This window comes from Berghia stephanieae, chromosome 6 (genome assembly GCF_034508935.2).
Source record: "Berghia stephanieae isolate SIO BIC M18660-M18661 chromosome 6, UCSD_Bste_1.3, whole genome shotgun sequence".
Taxonomy (NCBI): domain Eukaryota; kingdom Metazoa; phylum Mollusca; class Gastropoda; order Nudibranchia; family Aeolidiidae; genus Berghia; species Berghia stephanieae.
Window position 1 is genome coordinate 17879043 of NC_088365.1, and position 16716 is coordinate 17895758.

The window sequence follows — 16716 nt, forward strand, 5'->3', positions numbered from 1 at the left end:
TATTTGAAGCTTTCTGGTTAAATTATGTTGTTGTTTTTTTTTCAGAGGTCGTCAGACTATTCACCTAGTTAATTTTTAAAATGGGCATTCCTGAAACTCTACAAATCTGCTATCAGGCGCTATACGCTTCAACAGTCATGACGTCACTTCCTCCTAATGACGCATGGTAACTTAGTATCTGGCTCTAAACTATCGGAACAATGGCGGACGCCCTTATGAAATATTCCTCCGACGAGCATAAAAGTGTATCCAGAGGAGAAAAACATTACAATATGATCATGTTTTGACTTTTATACATTTTGATCACATGACATCCGAAAAGTTCTAGCCAGCATGAAGAATAAAAAGTACTCATTTTATTTGTTTAGAACCAGGCTGCTCGCCGTTGCTGGACGACCTGACGTCAGACTAGTGAATCCAATTTCCTTATCCTATGTTTACTTCAAAGTTTTCGTAAATTATATCAAATTGAATAAATAACTATCTTTCTTGAAAGTTGGGTTGGGGGTTAACACTGTTCCGTACAGCCCATGTTAAATGTTTTCCAACGAGCATAGAATTACTGGCAAATCTAAAAATTATAAAACTACTTTTAACATATTGATATACGAGTTTCTTGCAAACATTTTTCTTATTGTAAATTAAGGGTTACTCTACCATCCGTTGACTCAAATGATTAATTTAAAAAACTGCCAGGGCATAATGATCGGTCCTTGATTTGACCTTGGGAATCGTCATGTGACTGTCCTACTGCCAGATTAATTTGAGCGCACTTACAAACTTTATCACCGGACCAATTTAGATCGTTGATGGCTCAAAATATTCGTCTCGTGTTAATTTCCACAATTCAGTTGTATAATAATTAAAATAGATGTGTACCCACTTGTCCGTACTAGTCTATTTTCCCTCAAATATTGCGGGCTCTTAATAGTCTTAATAAAACTAATTTATATTTTCCTTAATTTTCAAGTTAACACCTGGTATTTGGTATTACACCTATTGTAAATTTCACACGGTTCAAGAATATGAACTCACAGCAGCGAAAATCGAAACATTTTTGACTACTTTTTATCTTCCAGGATTCCGACCGCCGGAAGGATGGTTGAAAATTAGAAGCAGTCAGATACTTGGTCCGGTAGCCTTCTTTTGGTGTATTTAATAATACACGCTCCTAATTTGATCCGTTTCACCAGTCGATTATTCGAACTAGGGTCAAGACCAACGTGCACACATTTGCAGGTCTGATAACTGAACGCAGTGATTATTGGCCTCATTAAACATTTTTAAAATGAACAATATTTTGCGTTGGTCAGATGGTATTTCCATTATAACAATGAGCCCATTACAGTTTGGGTTATCAGACCTAAAAACAAGTACACAATGAACCTATACATCAAAACGCTATTATTTCAGAATAAAGAAGACGCTGAAAATTGAATACATAGTCCAAAATATAAAACTTTGAGTTAGATTTATACTCAACATTAAAATGAATATGGTAGTTCCTTAACTCTTTCCTTACCGACCATTTTCAGTATTTTCCAAAAATGTCAGGCTTACCCAACAGAAAAGTTGTTTTTTAAAACTCAAACAATCTCTCTAGAAAACAACTTTATGTTCTTACTAATTAAACAAAGAGCATTGTGATGTACAAAATAAATCTGAGGAAGAAAAAAATGTATTTTGTGTCGTAACAAATGTGACGATTTTGCTTTAGGTGGCAAGGAGAGGTTTAAACTGTCCCTAAAACACCCTAAAACTTCCCTCTATAACTTCCCTGTATATTTGCCCTTTTGACATTAAATTTCCTCACCTTAAGAAACTGAGAATTTTTTAAAGCCAATATGAAAAAAGAAATGAGAAAAATAGTGTGTGGAGAAGTGCCAGATGAAAATAGAGAATAAAAAGTCACGGGGTCAGTGCCAAACTCAGGAGGACCCAACTGACACGACACTCTCCGTCTGGCTGAGAGAGAGAGAGAGAGAGAGAGAGAGAGAGAGAGAGAGAGGAGAGAGAGAGGAGAGAGAGAGAGAGAGAGAGAGAGAGAGAGAGAGAGAGAGAGAGAGAGAGAGAGAGAGAGAGAGAGAGAGAGAGAGAGAACAGCGAGCCATCCAGCCCGTGACTTTTTATTCTGTCTTCATATTGACATTTCTCCATCCCTATTTTTCTCATCATTATTGATACAAGGGTCCACTCCACACTTTCTCTTAACTTTCTGAATTATGATAAAAAAATGTTTTTCAACGTCTATAACAGAATAGTTCTTAAGGTACTAGGAGCTCGTATATAAAATAGTGAGCTTTTATATAGCGCAATATCCACTAAACGTGCTCAAAGCGCTTTACAAGAGGTCCCTGGCCAAAAGCAACACTTAACATGTAGGACGGGACATGGCGCCTGTTAGGCGATATTATAATATTTTCGGACAAATTCAACGCTATTAACGGCCAGGTACTCATTTAAAACCTTAGTACGGTGAGAGAATGTGAGTAAAGAGTCTTTTCCAAGGACTCAACTATCCGCCGAGCGAGGCTCGAACCCGGGACCTTCCAATCCGAAAGCGAGGGTCATACAACAAGACCACACAGCAGCACAAACGTGCATAAAGTTTGGAAACATGATTTAAGATTTTGACCTAACCTCCTAAATAAAACAATATAAATTTAAGCCAGTTTTTAAAATATTTTTTATTTTACTAAAGTTCGATTTTAGTATCTAAACCACCCCAAGATTGTACCGTTTGAAGCGATAAGTCACAAAATTAAAAATAGAAGCAAATATCCGGTGTGTCAAACGCCAAATGCTGTGAAATCCAGAAATTGTTCAATCATTTACAACATGCGAATCATTCAATTAACACGATAATTAAAACATAACATTGTATCTTACCTATCTATCTAATTATTATTACACACGATGAGTTTAGGACTTGTCACATGTATTTTCATTCTCATCAATTCTGTACATCAACATTATATGTGAGATTATGAAGTGTGCTGCCAAAAATAGCTATTTCCAATTATTTAAGGTTATTTCTTTGTGTCTTGATGACCCTTCCTCTCAAAACGGTATTGTGTCGAGATTATTTACGTTCTAAAATTTAATTTATAGCCATTTATTTATAGATTTGGGTCATGTTATTATATGATATATTTAATCAGTTAGCCACCGTACTCTGGAAAAATTTGGCCAGAAAACTCGTCCTTCAAATATCGATCGATTTAAATGACTTTGATCTTGGCAAAAACGCTCAAACCTGGGACATAAGGAAGACCTTGCGAGGCCCCAGGTTTAAGAGTTTTTGCCAAGATGAGGATCATTTAAATCGATCGATGTTTGAAGGGCGTTTTCTGGCCAAATTTTTAAAATACGTGTCTTTCCAGTATATGGCAGTTGGCTGGTTAAGAAACGAATGGGCAGGATGGGTGACAGTGATTGTGAATAATTCTAGTCTAGACGTCGTGTCCTTGGTTAAGGCACCTTCCACACATTACCTTACTTGACTCAAGTGTGAATGTGTATTGGCTACATTCAGTGACGGATAGTATAAGAGTGTAAGTATAGAAATAACACTTAAGAGACGAAGTGTGAGTATTTTACTTAAAACATAGCATCAACTAAGTTTTGCTTCTTTTTTTCAGTGTAGAAAGAGAAAAATTCAAGAAACAACACCGATATAAGCTGCTCTGCTAACTTACTTAAATCTAATACGACAAGGTATCTTTAAAAATAACTTCCACCATGGTATTCAGGTGAGTTTGAATTTTTTTCCCCCAAACTTTATTCGAGCTTTTCATGCGAAAAACCCCCGTTTTCACTTTGGCTTGAAAACATTTGCTTTGTATCTTCTTCTAGGTTCCATGCCTGGTCCAGGCTTCGGATACTGCATGAATTATCTCTCTCCATTCCTCCCTGTCTCTTGCTTTTTCAAACAGCTCTTGGATTGTTAGGTTGGTGAGGCCCTTCAGTTGGTCTATGAGTGTTTTTCTTTGTCTCCCCCGGGCGCGTTTACCAGGTATTTTTCCACAACTTGCCAGTAATTCATTCTTATCTTTCCTTACTATGTGTCCGAAAAAGGATAGTTGTCGATCCACTATTAAGGACATTAGTTTCCTTTGTTGGTATGTTTGTTTTAGCACTTCTTCGTTCGTTTTGTGTGCAGTATACGATATTCTCTGCATCCTTCTCAAGCACCACATTTCAAAAGCTTCAATGTTCTTTTGTGTTTCTGCATTTGTAGTCCAGCTTTCGCATCCGTATAACAAGATTGGCCACACGTAGCACTTCAAGACTCGGAATCTAATCCCGAACGACATCTGTTTGTTTTTCAAAATGTTTCCCAGGTCCATGAAGGCCTGTTTGGCTTGAGTTATTCTTGCTCGTATGTCTCGGTTACATCTTCCATCTGTTGTCACTATTGAACCTAGGTATTTAAAACTTTCTACGTTGGTAAGTTGCTCGCCGTGAATCGTTATATTGCAGGTGTTGTTGTTTTCGGGGTTTTTCTGTATTACCATGCATTCCGTTTTGGTGATATTCACTTCCATTCCCTTGGCTTCACTATCTACTACCACTTTGTCAACAATCTTTTGAAGTTGGATTTCTGATGTTGCAATGAGTACCGTATCGTCTGCGTATCTTATATTATTTATGTTGTGACCTCCTACTTTTATTCCCTCCATATTATTTATGCCCCTCATGATTGTTTCTTGGTATAGATTAAACAGATCTGGTGAGGCAACACACCCTTGACGGACTCCTTTCTTAATAGGAATGGAATTTCCTGTAGAGTTTCCGATTTTGATAGATGCCTGCTGGGTGTAGTATAATGTTTGCATGAGTCTGAGGTCTTTCTCATCAGCGCCAATGGAGTGCAGTTGTTTTAGTATTTCTTCGTGGCGTACTCTATCAAAAGCTTTTTTGTAGTCGACAAAACAGAGGTATAGTGGGGTCTGAGCCTGTATAGCTCTTTCACTTAAAACACGGAGGAGGTATATTGCGTTCCTTGTCCCTCTGTCAGGTTGGAATCCATATTGTTCTTCTGCGATTTCGGGGTTAATCTTATTCCTTAGCCTGTTGATAATTATACGCAACAGTATTTTGTTGATGTGGCTTATTAAACTTATAGTTCTAAAATTTTCGCATCTGACTGCACCTGCTTTCTTTGGTATTGCTATGAAAATAGAGTTACAGAGATCTTCTGGAATTTTCCCAGTATTGTATATATTGTTGAATAATATGTGAAGTTCATCAATTGCTAGATCTCCTAGGCTTTTTAATACCTCTACAGATATTTCATCAGGGCCTGTTGCTTTACCATCCCTCATTCGTTCCATGGCATGTTCAATTTCACTTTTGGTGATGTTTGGTCCGCTTAATGGTTCTTTGAATTTCAGTGGTGGTTCATTTCTATTTGGATCATTGTACAGTTCGCCTATGTATTCTACCCATCGGCTTTCTATATGTTGTTCTTCAAATAGCAGTTCCCCTTGTTTGTTTTGGATACAACTTCTTGCTGCTTTGCTTTTCCTTTTCCCTGATAGTTCTTTTATTCTTTGGTGAGCTTGTTGGGGGTTGGGTTTGTATTCTCTTTCGATTTCGCAGCATTTCCAGTCTAGATAGTTCTCGTGTGCCTCGATGCATTTGGATTTAATGTGGTTGTTCAATGTTTGGTATTCTGCAGACCCTCTGTTGCATTTTCGTCTTTCTTCAAATAGGTTTAGAATTTCATTTGTCATCCATTCCTTTTTGCTGTTTATTTGAGCTATTGGTAAATGCTTTTCTGCAGTTGCTTTGACACACTTTTGGAATATATCAAATTGTTTTTCACATTTTTCGTTATCAGGTTCACTTTGGCTTTGTATCATGAGTGCATTTTCAAATTCTTCTCTCATTTTTGTTTGTATGCCATTGTCTTTGCATAACCTGTAATCCCTCTTTATTCTACCAGCTGTTCTCTGAATAGCTTTAAACTTTATCCTTACTGTACAAACAACTGGGACATGGTCACTGTCTACATCGGCGCCTGGATAGGTTTTGCAATTTAATATGCCATTTCTGAATCTTGATGATACTGCTATAAAGTCTATCTGGTTCCTTGCTCTGTCCCCTGGTGATTGCCATGTCCAGGTTCTTCTTGGGTGTTGTTGAAACCAGGTGTTTGAAATCATTAATTTATTTGTTCTACACCAATCTGCCCAGATGTTTCCTCGTTCATTTCTGTCTCCGAGTCCATGTGGTCCGATTATGTCACCATCTCTGCCTCTGCCAATCTTAGCATTTAGGTCCCCCATTACCATAAGGACTTCTTGTGATTTACACATTCGTTTTGCTTTGTCTAGTGAATGGTAAAACTCTGTCATATCTGCATCTGTCGCCTCTTCTGTTGGTGCATAAACTTGAATAATATTGGTGTCAACTACAGGTCCTCTTAGCTTAACCAGCAAAACTCTGTCTGAGATTGCTACGTGCCCTTTGTAAAATTTGGTTGATTTTTGGTTTAAGATCATCCCTACTCCTTTTTGGAAAGAGGTTCCACCACTCCATATGATCTTATATGTCGTGTTGTTTTCTTGTTTTGACATGGTTCCCTGCTCTTTCCATCTCATCTCTGCCAGGCCAAGAATATTTATTTGGATCCGTTTCATTTCTTTCAGAATGTTGTTTAGTTTTCCTTTTTGGGCACAGGTCCTGACATTCCATGTCCCAATTTTGGTTTTGTCACATTTGTTAAATTTATTTCGCCTAGTAACTGGCTGACGGTTCGGTGTGACCTGACGAACATCACGCTCCCAACCGAGCGAGGCAGCAGTCTTCCGTGAAAACATGCTCCCCTTTACGCTGTCACCGTTTAACTTTTTGGACTTATTCATGCAGTTAACTCGGCAAAGTTACAAGAATGGTTTGCCATTGCCTATTCTTGTCGCCCTCTGCAGTTGGCCAGCTTGACCTGTTACCGTTCGACACCACGAGGAGGTTGCAGTAGGGCTTGATGATGATCTATCTTTGCAGACTTGGAATCATCCATTTGTCGATAACCCATTATTCTTCATTATTGCTTTGTATATCAATGACTAAATCTGAACTTGAAAGTAAGTGTTGATTAATTAGTCATCTTAACTACGCCACCACCACATAATATCATTCATCTGTGGTGTTTCATTCATCCTGTTTTGTTGATAAAGGGGAAACCCGAAACGTTCATTGATATGTTTTTGTAATTAAATTGAAGCTTACATTCCATTTCACATTATTATCTTTTGATTAATTAGTCGCATGTTACAAACACTAGGGGAGATAAGTTGAAGATATTTATTGGAAGATGTAATTCGTATATAAGGAAAATACCCAAATTCATAGAACTGTGGCAATTCGGAATAGTCTAAGTTTGAGACAAAAAAATTATAATTCGATAATGTTTTTAAGAATGCCATTGATAAGGAACTTACCAACATTATATTTGATTTCGATGAATAACGTAACATGACATTGGATATTAGTGCTTTTTTATATCTATTTGAAACTCTCGAATGTATATAGATCTATTTGGACATGCCAAATGAATATAAATAGAGTTAATTATAATACGAATATTGACAATGACACTTATTTCTGTATTAGAGATTTAATAGTCAATATTATCTATAAACATTGAATGGTGTTTTTATAATTTTGGTAAACCGTTTCTATGCAAAGTTAAAGAGAGTATTTAAATGTTTTTAGAACCTATAAGCTCTTAAACGATACGATACAATACGATTATGAGACCCACTGCCTACATCATAAATACGGTTTTTCTGAGTATCTTGTTATTTTCTGGTTTTCTCATTTGACTTTAATAATGTGACAATGATATAAGCGTGGCTAAGATAATGTAAATGTTCATTTTCTACGAAAATCTAATTATTTTATTTTAACACGGATGATATAAAATTTAGGACCGTGTTGTTTCCTACAGCATGAGTAATTTTTTTTTAAAGTAATGGGGAAATTAATTTATAACAATTTTAATGATAGTTTTAATCGTAGTAGTAGTAGTAGTAGTAGTAGTAGTAGTAGTAGTAGTAGTAGTAGTAGTAGTAGTAGTAGTAGTAGTAGTAGTAGTATTAGTAGTAGTAGTAGTAGTAGTAGTAGTAGTAGTAGTAGTAGTAGTAGTAGTAGTAGTAGTAGTAGTAGTAGTAGTAGTAGTAGTAGTAGTAGTAGTAGTAGTAGTAGTAGTAAGCCTCGCAGTCCGAATGATGCTTGCTGAGAACTGTGTGATTTAATCATGGTGAATATTTCTGCTCTCTCCATCCATGTTGTTAATTGTTTCCATTGTTTTCTGGGCCAGAGTTTTAAGGCTGTCAAGATCTTGTTGTGACTTTAGTACGGAGGGCACTGCGATATGTTTTAGTTCTTCAAGATTAATTCGGCCTCATCTGAATCCAAAAATTTCTGATATGTAGAGAGATCTTGGTTCAGGGTAGATACTATTGATGTTGGTGGTCTCCCTACATGTTTGTTGGCATGAAGGAAATATTCTGTCATTTTTAATAGTAGTCGTTTTAAACAAGGAGGACCAATTGAGCCGATTTTATCCCTACATCCGTTGCGTTGAAGGGACGGAAGCGGTTGAATGATGCCATTTGTATCGGACGCTGCTGGTCTATCGGAGATAAATTTCGCTAGATCTAATCGACCAAGCTATCTAATCAAATATGAGTAGACAGGGGGTCAGAAAAAAAGGTCTCGAATTCAACAGGAATAGATATAGATACTTTGATTGTTGAGGCGAGTGCTCGACTAACTGGTCTATCGTTAGAGAAAGTATGAGTTAAAAGAGAAGGAATTTAAGTGCCAAGAATAGCGAAAGAGAAAGGAAAGTAGGGACATTGCAAGAGAAAGACAAAAACTAAAACTAAATCAAGATAGAGTAAAAAGAATGGAGACAGCTAGACATTTCCCGACTTCATTTACATAATTAGCACTCCCTCTCGTGGACGAGCGACAGTTTTAGAGTCTAGAAAGTAATATATTTGGGCTACTGTGTGACCAAATAGATTAAGTAATCGATGGATAGGTCGCTAGATAAATAGAGTGATGGATAGATAGATCGACAAACTGACAGATGAATAGGTAGACAAAAAGATTGAAGGATGGACAGAAAGACGGTTGGCCTTATTAACAGAAAGGCGGATAGGTAGAGAGACTTATTATATTCGTTTTTTTTTTAGATGAATACGTATGCTTCATAAATAGATAAACTGATAGACAGAAAGATAAATAGAATGTATGAATAGATAACTATTTAATAGAGAGAAATAGATTGATGCATAGATGGAAATATTGAAAGATAGGTAGCCTGATAGGTAGAATATGCATATAGGTAATCAGAATGAAGGAAAGAAATATATAAATGTTTAGAGAAGAATTTCTCACAGGATGAATGAAAGGATATTTACGCTATATATATATATATATATATATATATATATATATATATATATATATATATATATATATATTTATATATATACATAATTGTTCATACACACTTTAAAGTCCGATTTTCCAAGCTGTGCAGTTAATCAGCTTATAATATTATAGTCAAGCGCTTTAAGTTAAGGCAGGTGAAAACGATTACAAAATAGATACCCCTTTAAGGGAGTAAGGTAGTTGAAATCCTTATAAATTTCATGCAACCATTCATTTCTTCTAAACATTTAATTTCACCTACTTAAAAAAATTATAGATCGATGTATCATGTCGAAATTTGAAAGTCGTGAAATGGTTTCTTCTAATAAGTAATTTGTAAAAAATTATGTTGCGCATTTCTAGCGATTTCCTGGGCTTATTGCTCTTCACAGTGCTTTCCCTAACAGGCCGTTTGAGAACTAATCTAGCATTTTATTCGGAAAATCTTGCCTATTAACCCTCTCCTTACCACCCATAGGAAAATCGTCACATTCTTTAAGATACAACCAACAATTTTCTCATTCTGATTTCTTTTGTACATCACAAAATGTAAAGAAATATTTTGATTACAGCTATAAATACTAAAAATTGTGTTGTTGAATGCACCTGTTACTTTTTTTTTTCTTTTTTTTTTTTTTTTTGATTAGGAAAAGTCTATTTTTGTGTTGGGTATGTGTGAATTTTCGGGGGAAAATCTACAAATATGTAGTAACTACCGTGATTGCCAGAACTCGGTATTCTGGCTGTAGGACTCCATGGCTAGGATCACGGAATTACTACGTTAAAACTGGATATAAAATATAGCTTACCCTGAACTAGGTGGTAGTGGTAATAAGAATATGAATGTCGAGTGGGAGAGTGAGTGAGAATGAGAGAAAGTCGAGAGGTCCCCTAGACTTTTATATGAGCCGGGTAATCTCGGGACGAGGCAGAGCGGAAGTAGGAATGACCATCGCCATGGTCACTATAGCCGTACGATTGTTTACGGCTAGAGATCCCTACAAATATCTGGTAAGGAGAGGGTTAAGCCACTTTATGCACTTTAAAAATACATGAGCTTTTTTTTATTGCGCAGTATCTGCTAAACGTACTCAAAGCGCTTTACAAAGGGTCCTAAGACAACAGCAACACTCAACAAGTAGGACGAAAGATGATGCTTTTCAGACGTTATTTCAATTTTTACGAAATACAAAGCCGTTAACAGTCACGTGCTCGTTTTACATCTGAGTTTGGTGAGTGAATATGAGTAAAAAAGCCTTTTCCAAGAACTCAACTATACACCGCTGCATATTGGAGCTCGAATCCAGAATCTTCCGGTCCCATGGCGAGTATCATACCAATAGACCACATAGCCGCACTTCGAGAAGGCCCGTGTTTGAGGGTCATTTAACCCTCTCCTTGTGCGGCTATGTGGTCTTGTGGTATGACACTCACTTTCGGATCGGAAGGTCCTGGGTTAGAGCCTCGCGCTCGGCGCATAGTTGAGTCCTTGGAAAAGGCTCTTTACTCACATTTTCTCACCGTACTCAGGTGTAAAATGAGTACCTGGCCGTTAACAGCGTTGTCTTTGTCCGAAAAATTGTAATATCGCCTAACAGGATAACAAGGGATCCCTTGTAAAGCTCTTTGGGCACATTTAGGGGATATTGCGCTATATAAAGCTCAATTTTAATTTATTTTTTTTTATTCCTTACCTCCTATAGGAAAATCGTCACATTCGTTACGATACAACCAACATTTTTCTGACTCAGATTTGTTATTGAAATCACAATATTTAAAGAAAAGGTGTTATACTTACAAGAACTTAATACTGTTTTGTATCGTTTGTTTTGATCCACATATTATAATATATATATATATATATATATATATATATATATATATATATATATATATATATATATATATATATATATCATGCACTTTGTGCGCTTAAATTTGAGTTTAAAAATTCAATTTTTGTGTTGGGTATGGATGAGTTTTTGGTAAAAGTTTTGAGAATTGTCGGTAAGGAGAGAGTTAAGTCGAACGATAGTTGAAGGACGAGATTTCTGGCCAAATTTTTAAATACTTGGCATTCCGAGGCAGGTCACGGCAAGTCACTGGTTAAAGTCAAAATGTTCTGCCCAGAATGAAAAAAAAAATGTTGTGTCAAAGAAAAAATACAGTTTTGTCGTTTCTGCACTCCCTGTTTGGGATCTTCTTTTTTCTGTTTGTCCTTGTTTTTTAATAGCGACAGGGCGCGCAAAAGAGATGGGGGGGGGGGGGGGGGGGGGGTATGTATTTTCAAATTTGTTCTATCCCAGAATAAAAAAATAATGTTTTGTCAAAAAAAAACAAAAATAAACAACAACATTTTTTGCCTTTTCTGCCCTCTCCGTTTGGGATCTTCCTTTTTCTGTCTGTCCTTGATTTTTAATAACGACAGGGCGCGCAAGGGGGGGGGGGGGGGGGGGTATGTATTTTCAAATTTGTTGTCTCTAAAAATACTACAATTCTAGTCTGATAAGACCGATGAAGGTAAGATTTCCTCAGTTTGAAATGTCGGCCATTTGAAATAAACAAAAGAAGAAAGTAAAATTCTCTTTACCACCTCCAGTGAGGCGATGCAACTTTAAATGTCATACTATACGTCATAACTCTATAAATTATCATTTGCTGCCATTTTTTAAAATGTAGGCTCCGGGGGAAAATAGGTTAGCTCTATTCGGGTCAGGTACATCATCCAAAATTTTTGCTACCATATTTAGTACAAAATATAGAAGGAACGATATTGACGTCACTTAACTCTTTGGTATTGTTTAATGGTAAGTTCTCACTACATTCTATCAGAATATAAACGTTTAAAGGTTACACATGGTTTTCTCTTGGCACGTTATGTCGGCTAGCGGATGTTGTGAGTATTTACCTAAACGGATAGCATCAAAATAAAGAATTAAAGTGTTAATGCCAAAGTTCTACGATGGGTGTAAGACTATTACTTAACTTAAAAACGACATTCCATACCATCTCCTTGATTACTCTTTCACAAAACTTTGAAAGGACCGCGAGTATTAAGTCTAACTAATAAATAGAGGTGCCTAAATGAGTCGTTTGTTTTGTGTTATTGTTCATTCATGAGTCAGATTTACTCCCTTTATCTTTATCTCCGTATTAAGTATATAGTATATTATGTGACCAATCGGGGGTCCCTATAGATCAGTTCCCGCTTCACAAATAAAAGGACCGAGATCGATCCCGGGTGCAGTCGAGATATTTTTCTGATCCCCCCTCCCCCTGTCCACCCAGCAGTAATTGGGTAGCTGGGTCTTTAAGATATGACGGAAAGTACTTTGCGATAGACTAGCGTCAAATCCAAAGCTATTGCTACTATCGGTTTCACGCTATATAAACTCCAGCTCCATGTAAAAAAAAAAATTAAAAATTTGAGCTTTTATATAGCACAATATCCACGAAACGTGCTCAAAACGCTTTACAAGGGATCCCTGGTCAACAGCAACATTTAACATGTAGGACGGGACATGACGCCTGTTAGGCGATATTACAATTTTTCGGACATAGACAACGCTGTTAACGACCAGGTAATCATTTTACATCTGAGTACGGTGAGAGAATGTGAGTAAAGAGCCTTTTCCAAGGACTCAACTATGCGCCGAGCGCGAGCCTCGAACCTAGGACCTTCTGATCTGAAAGCGAGTGTCATACCACTAGACCACATAGCCGCACAATAATAATAATGCACCTAATGGCTATGAAAGACTATTTTACTTTTGATATGTGACCAATCGCCTCAAGACTGTGTGTGTTAAATCGGACCCCAAAAAGTGAGTTCAGAATCAAGATGATAGATAATATTATTTTTTTAAATAAAAAAAAAAATAATTCAAGGTTCAAAATTTGATTTAATCCCAACAATAACGATTAGAAATTGACATCAAGTGCCATGATTGTGGCTATAAAATCATTTTTCAACATCTAGGTCAGAGAGAGACTGAGATAGAAGAGAAAGAGAAAGAGAAAGAGAGAGAGAGAGAGAGAGAGAGAGAGAGAGAGAGAGAGAGAGAGAGAGAGAGAGAGAGAGAGAGCGACGGGGTGGTGGTGGTGGTAGTTAGGGAAAAACAATAGAATTCGAACTAGTAGATGTTTGACCAATCCAAATACGGGATTAGTGACACTCCCTCAAGTTCGCTCGGACAAACACAGCTGATTGTTTACAAATAATATAAGAATATGAATGAAATAGATGTCAATCTGCTTTTTGTTACTTTTATTTTTTAGACCGCTAAGTGGGTGATCATTTCTCACAATGTTATAAATGCTTTCAAAAATGCCATTTATAATGAACTGCACTCTTTAAAATATGATTTTGATTGCTAAAGATAATTTGATATAGATAGTATGCGCTTGGCTAAGAAGTTCATAACATTGCCATCCGGAAGTATAACAGACCAACACACAAAACTTTGTGTATCCATGAATTTTTATAGTCAGGATAATACAGTTTCGTGAGAATTACTCATAAACGCGTATGACAACACAAAAAGCAATAACAAAGACCTGAATGACGTCAACTTCATTTTATCTATAGTGGTTGATATGTCTGTTTGTGTCGTCATGACTGATGAAACCTTTTCTTTCTTTTTGTTTGAATTTAGTTTTTTCTCCATTTCTAATTCTAAAATTTCGTGCATCTCTTTCTCATTCAACATTATGCTTCCGATTCATATTTGTTTACATGCCGATTTGATGTCTCTTTACAGGGTGTTTAAAGGCCAGTTGGTCTGTTAAACCCTTAACTGTTATATATATATATATATATATATATATATATATATATATATATATATATATAATATTCTCTCAATCATATTTTAAACGTTAAATGTAACACATCATTTTGTGATTTGGTATGATTGATTGAACAGGTAAGTATTTTTTCTCAACATTACAGCTCCACAAGCAATGAACCAATCATCACCAAATTCTGTATGGTGATTTTCATGTATGATGAATTTGATTAAACATCGCGATAATACGCTTCAACAGTCCTAACGCCCACTTCCCTCGCAATGACGCATGGTCACTTAGTAACTGGCTCTAAACATCGGAACAATATTTCTCCGACGAGCATAAAAGCGTGTCCAGAGGAAAAAACATTATAAATCTGATCATGTTTGACTTTTACACATTCTGATCACAAGACATATGAAAAGTTCTAGCCAGCATGAAGAATAAAAAGTACCGATTTAATTTTTTTAGAACCATGATGGCCGCCGTTGTTGGGCGACGTGACATCAGACTAATGAATCCAATTATATCGATCAAATTTGTTTCGTCAAATTAGCATCGAAAACAAGACGCCGTCAATTTTAGCAGGTGGGGTTGTGTGTCAACTAATTACCGTTAGTGAGTATGACAATGAGGTTGGAGTACCTGCATTGAATCCATGCCAGTTAGTGGTTCCTCTCATTATTGTGATTACAATCAATTTCTTTAAATTTATAAGATCCATTGGGAAAAAGTTCTACAATTAGTGAGCGAAATATTTTGATAGTTCGAAGATGACGTCACTCAGGTCTTTGTTATTGTTTTTTGCTATCCGCGTTTATGAGTAATGCTCACTGAACTGTATTAACCTGACTATATACGTCCAAATAAAAGCCTCGGGGAGTTCTTTCACGAAGTCGAAAAATATATTGTCTATTTAGAAAATAGAAACTGAGTTCAAATTTTATTCAGCACTTGAATCATAAATTTTGAGGTGATTGACTTATCATAACTTTCATTGAACGGGCACCGTTCATTGAACAGCTGTGCTTCTTTAAAGTTGAGCTTTTATATAGATAGTATGCGCTTGGCTAAGAAACTCACAACATTGCCGTCCGGAAGTATAACGGACCAACACACAAAACTATGCTTAACCTTAAACGTTTATAGTCTGGCTAATACAGTTTAGTGAGAATTACTCATAAACCCGGGCGGCAAAAAATAATAACAAAGACCCTAGTGACGTTAACTTCATTCTATCTATAGGGCAGTATCCACGAAATGTGCTCAACACGCTTAACATGGTGTCCCTGAGCAATAACAACACTTGACATGTAGGACGAAACATGACGCCTGTTAGGCGATATTAATTTTTTTTTCAGACAAAGACATCGTTGTTAACGGCCAGGTACTAATTTTACACCTGAGTACGGTGAGAGAATGTAGGTAAAAAGCCTTTTCCAATGATTCAACTATGGACCGAGCGAGGCTCGAACCCAGGACTTTCCGATCCGAAAACGAGTGCCATTCCACAAGACCACATTGCCGCAAAATATATTTTCTTAAATTAGACTATTTCAAAACGTCCGTCAAGAACCCACTGTCCAAACTGACAGTATCGGATTAAGGAAGATGGTCTTTTTCTTATCTTATAAATGTTTACTCCAGATTACTCATATAGGGAATGAGATTAGCGGAAGAGTCGCGTCCCTTGATTGGACGTCACCCATAGAAGAGGACGAGAGACGCATGCGCACAACCAACATGACGTTCTCTCTCTAATATCTTTTCCGCCGGTGATGTCACAGACTATAGGTGACGTCCAATCAAGGGACGCTACTCTTCCGCTAATCTCATTCCCTATAGTTATTTAACAATTCTTTCTTCGTACCCGAAATGTACCGAGTACGAAACCCGCTAAGTTGTGTGGCTTTGAGCAAGTCACCTTGCCCTAGCTTATTTTTTGCGGCGCTGCACTGCGGCTGACGCTTGGGTTATTCCAGGCTTCACTTGGAATAGACCCTAGAGATAAATTCTCCTTATGGGATGAATAAAGGGAATTTTATTTTATTTACTTTATTCTATTTTTATTTAATTCAATTATGATTCTTCAAGACTTATCAGCGTGGTACTTGATTGTTAATTAAATTTTATGCAGATTCATCTTTATTTCCTCAATCTAACTCTTATTCTATTGTCCTCTTCAAGATTTAGCAGAATGGTGCTAACACCAATAATATTATTGCAGTTCCCCACAATAAAAAAATTATTAAATAATGTTGACGCTTGACTTAAGATTTTGACTTTAAAGTCAATGAAATATTCATTCTCTGGTTCAATCGGACAATAACTGATTCAGGAAGTTGATCGCTTTCTTCTTTATAAATGTTTACATTTAGATTTAGAAATTCATAAATTCCTTTGCCCATTCATGCTCATTACCTTAATTCAACTCTAATTCTTTGGTCTCCTTACAAGATTAAGCGGAGTGGTACT

General features: G+C 36.5%; 1 protein-coding gene across 1 annotated transcript in view; it reads left to right on the forward strand.

The window, feature by feature from the left end:
• The first annotated feature begins 3642 nt into the window (after window positions 1–3642).
• LOC144975783 (organic cation transporter protein-like) overlaps window positions 3643–16716 on the forward strand; it is a 31698-nt gene continuing 18624 nt past the window's right edge. Inside the window, exon 1 of the mRNA XM_078919971.1 lies at window positions 3643–3752. The gene's annotated coding sequence lies outside the window, so the exon portion shown is untranslated. The remainder of the gene's footprint in view (window positions 3753–16716) is intronic.